We start from the raw sequence: 4963 nt of genomic DNA on the forward strand, positions 1-4963 counted from the left end.
ATTTTTGAGAGCTGCCCTAAATGTCCATTGGTCTTTTGCTGGCCCTCGGCACAGGAGTGCGTAACCCAATAAGATCTGGGAAATGCACTTTGGCACAGATCAAAGACATTTAGGCTCCTAATTGCCACTGAAATGAATGGGCATAAGGACCCCAAGTCCCTTCGTGGATACAGACCTTTGTTTGAATTTATTAGCCTCTCTTTCATTTGCTGAACGTTTCTCCCGCAGTCACAGAAAAGGGTCGGCTTCCTCCGGGGATGAAAAAGACTCCTAATAATTAGGACAAACAATCATTATTGTAGTAGAGCCTAGGAACACCAGTCATGGGCCAGGAGCCCACGGGGCTGTACAGGCAGCATGGAACAAAAAGATGGCCCCTGCCTCAAAGTGCTTACAATGTCAAGCAAGCAAGTAGAGGTTCTCAAGCTCTGACCTACTGAGTCCTTCAGGGTGTGGCACTGAAGGAAATACTCAGAAAACCAAACAGTGGGGAGGGAAGTTGGGGGGTGGGTCCAGACCTAGAGAGGATCCCCCTCTTGAGAAGTGGTTGGCAGGAGTTCCGATTGCTGTATCTGGCCTGCAGTTAACATTGCCTTGCATTTATCTACCGCCTTTCCTCCTGAAAATATAGCCCAGTGTTCTTTGGCATTTTGAGCCCAGCTGTTTCCAGTGTCCATCACCCACTCAGATTTGGGCGCGGGGGTCAGCCTTTTGTCTTTGGGCTGATGGGCATCCTCACCCTCCCGAGACTTATCCAAGGGATGCTCTCATCTCCAAGGCCACCTGACCCTACTGACCACCCCCTATCTCCCCACAGATTTCTGTTCCCATCTCTCTGGCTGCCCCTGCCTTTCACTCATCACGCTATAACCAGCCAACGTAGGCAGTTCTCCTGGGCACAAGCACACAACATTTAGTGCCTGATCCCAGACTCATTGAAGTCAGCAGAGATTCCCATTGACTTCCATCAGCATGGGACGGAGCCCCTCAGGCACCATCACAACAAGCACAAATATCTCCGTTCTAGAATCAGTCTAGCGCCTAATGCACTGGATTGGAAGAGTTGTGTCCTACTCCTGACTTTGCCACTGACCTGCTGTGCAGTCTTGGGTATGTCCCTTTCCTTCTCTGAGCCTCTGTTTAACTTCCTACCTGTTATCTTTATTTAGTTTGTCAGCTCATAGACTCATAGACTTAAGGTCAGAAGGGACCATTATGATCATCTAGTCTCCTGCACAACGCAGGCCACAGAATCTCACCCACCCACTCCTGTAACAAACCCTTAACTTATGTCTGAATTATTGAAGCCCTCAAATTGTGGTTTAAAGACCTCAAGGTGCAGAGAATCCTCCAGCAAGTGACCCATGCCCCAGGCTGCAGAGGAAGGCGAAAACCCCCCAGGGCCTCTGCCAATCTGCCCTGGAGGAAAATTCCTTCCCGACCTCAAATATGGCGATCAGTTAAACCCTGAGCATGTGGGCAAGACTCACCAGCCAGCACCCAGGAAAGAATTCTCTGTAGTAACTCGGATCCCACCACAAGGCAGGTGTATACTGCAGTTGTGCTGGGTGTGAGATTGCTCAAGTATGCCTACTTTAATCGAGCTAACCCAGGGATGGACAGCTCAGCAGTCCAGACGATACAAGCCCACCCGGTACTTACTTGGGTGGCTAAATCCACCTGAAGTCCATGCTCCTGCAGCTTCACTGCTGTTAGTACTCGAGCTAGCTAAATTAAAGCTAGCCTGGGTATGCCCACAGCTGTCCGTCTCCTGTCACAACAGGGCCCTGATCCTGGTTGCAGCTGTCACGGAGCACACAGGCTCAGTGCCCTACTGGAATGGAGTTCAGACCAGACCCTCTTGCAGTGTGACAGCCCCTCAGGGCACACTCTCCCTAGGGCAAGCCTCCTCATGGGCTGACCTTGGAGCCTTCAACACCCATTTACACCATGAGCTCCCCATAGGGTGACCAGACAGCAAGTGTGAAAAATCAGGACAGGGTGTGTGTGTGGGGGGGGGGGTAATAGGAGCCCATATTAAAAAAAGCCCCAAATATTGGACTGTCCCTATAAAATTGGGACATCTGGTCACCCTAGCTCCCCGGAGTAAGTTGGCCTGAATGGAACACCTGGGGCAGGGGCGCTGGAACAATTTTTATACTGGGGGTGCTGAGAGCCATTGAACCAAGCTGTAAACCCTGAATATAATCAACACCACTTCAAGCCAGGGGGTGCTGCAGCACACCCCGCGCCTCTAATTCCAGCACCTATGATGTCCCCAAAGGGCCCTGCACCCCAACTTTGCAGTCAGCAGTGACTCTCAGCCAGCAAAGTAGAACAGAAGGGCTTATTAATCGTCAGCAACACAGCGTAGAACAGATCTTGCTAGCACAGAAAGCAGAGACACTTAGCAAAGTCCATCAATGGGGGGGATCCAGAGCCCAGAGTCCTGGGCTGGGCTCTCCCCCTGAGTCCCAAACAGGAGACTGACTCACTTCCTGCGCTGCCCACCCTCAGTCATGCCCAGTCGTCCCTCATCCATCCTTTGTCTCTTTCCCTGGCAAAGAGATCACCTTGCCTCCAGCTCTCGCTTTGTTCTCCACCTCCTCCAGCTGGCTCTTGTAGAGAATGGACTCTGGACACCAATTGCCAGGCTACAGTGTGGCAGCCATTGTCTGTGCCCAGGCAGCCAGCCGGCAGTCACACCTGCCCTCTAGGGGTCTCAGCAATGATCTCACACCCTTGTCCCACCATCTAGATACTTCAGTAGACACATAGGGGAAACTGAGGTGCACACACTATTCAGACAAAACATTATGAACATTCCCACTTCGTTCCAGGGGCCTCTAAGACTCCTGCAATATAAATAACACATAGGTTCCTCTAAAGCATCCATTGCCATGGTGTCTGAGCACCATTTTTTCCAGAGCAGTGGCTAAAGCTTCAGTTCTCTATTAAATAAATCCCAGCCTGGGTATTGCAAGACAATAAGCTTCTGGAAAGCAAAGCGATGGGATGAAACTTGAGGCCAAAATCCTGAAACACCCTGAATTGAAATTTACCGATCATACCAAACAAGTCCCTAAAACAACTCTCCCATGGAGGATAATCATTTCCATGAATGTTATTTTAGTATCTGAGTTAAGGACTATGATAAAGCTTAACGGTCAATGTAGGGAGGATTTTTTTTTTTTTTTTAATAATCATGAGGCTATGAATATCAGATTGTGAAATTTATACCTGGGTATTTCATCCACATGGCAAGGCTCCAGTCAAATTTAGAATGATTGCAGCTTGGTGAGTAAGGTACAGTATGAAAATGAAGAGTTGTATATCCCTGCTCCTGGCCTCTTCTTTATGCTTTGAAAACCAGCACCATGTAGGCAGTGTCCTTGATTTCTCCACTTCACCCAGCCAGTAGAACAGTTAATGTGTTTTTAATGCAAACCGTTCTCTATTATTCTCTGCACTAGGTGCAAGGAGGGGCTCAAACAGCTGCAGAGAGTTTCACACAAGGAAACAATTCAGTGTTTAACACCAGCTGCTGTTTTTAGTGCTGTTGTAGTCACAGAAAATGCATCACATTTGAAAGGACTCCTCAGGATGCACGCGTGAGAATCCGTCACATGCAGGCCATGGGGTGTTTTGTAAGCATAAAGGGGTTAAATAATAAAGCATCCAGCTTGAGCATTTATTTGCCACAAAAAACTTTGATTTTGTTTAAAATTTACCTGAAAAAACATGCCTGGAAAGTCCAACGGGGCTGATGTTTTCTGTCATTTCCACCACCACCCCCCACACCTAATCTGTGCACTGATCTTTGCTTTGAACACAAGCAGGATTGGAACAGCTGGGAATGGGGCTGATTTGGACACCTCTCTTCACCGCAGTCAGCCTCTACACCAGGGGATCTCAAACTCGATTGCACTGCGACAACAAAAATTATAACATGACCCCAGAAGCGAGGACCCAAGCCTGAGCCCCTCCGCGCTGGGTGGGGAGCCCAAAACCAGAGGGCTTGAGCCCCAGCAACCTAGCCCCTGATGCCCAGTGCTGAAGCCCTCAGGCTTGGTTGTGGGGCTCAGGCTTCATCCCTGGACCCCAGCTAGTCTAAGCCAGGCCTAGAGACTCCCAAGAAGCAATGGGCTTAAACTGCAGCAAGAGAGATTGAGGTTGGACATCAGGAAAAAAGTTCCTAACTGTCAGGGTGGTTAAACATTGGAATAAACTGCCTAGGGAGGTTGTGGAATCTCCATCTCTGGAGATATTTAAGAGTAGGTTAGATAAATGTCTGTCCAGGATGGTCTAGACAGTATTTGGTCCTGCCATGAGGGCAGGGGACTGGACTCGATGACCTCTCGAGGTCCCTTCTAGTCCTAGAGTCTCTGAATCTATGCAGCAACCCCACACAAAAGAGTTTAAGGCAAGACACTGAATATTTAGGGCAGGCAGAATATCCCTAGGCTTTGACTTAGACACTGGGAGCCTGATTTTCAGAAGTGCCGAGTGCCCACAGCTCCCACTGAGTTCAACTGGCCGAGAAGATCAGCAGCACCTCTGGGCTGATCCTTGTAGCAACTGCCCTGAGACCAAAACTTGATATCCTGTCCAAAAGATGGCACTTGCAGCAACATGTGCCATGAGAGGATGGCTGGTACTGAGGCCGTCTGGCTATATAGTCTGGCCATATTATTTGGGACTGGGAAGAAAGAAAGAGAAAGATGCACCTAACAGACATACTTTGAAAAGACTGAATGTCTCAGATTTAGATTCAAGCACGCACACTTGTCATGATGAAATACTTTATTTACATCCGTTTTGGCTCCAAAAGTCGTTAATAGGGCTTCACATAAAGGTTTCCAAGCAATCAGCCTGCGAAGCACATACCCTTTTAGATTTAAATGTCAAAAGGATGGAGTGGAGCCAATGATCAGTTTTTAACTGGGAGAAATCCCAGTGCTGC

Source organism: Chelonoidis abingdonii, chromosome 25 (assembly GCF_003597395.2).
Source record: "Chelonoidis abingdonii isolate Lonesome George chromosome 25, CheloAbing_2.0, whole genome shotgun sequence".
Classification (NCBI taxonomy): domain Eukaryota; kingdom Metazoa; phylum Chordata; order Testudines; family Testudinidae; genus Chelonoidis; species Chelonoidis abingdonii.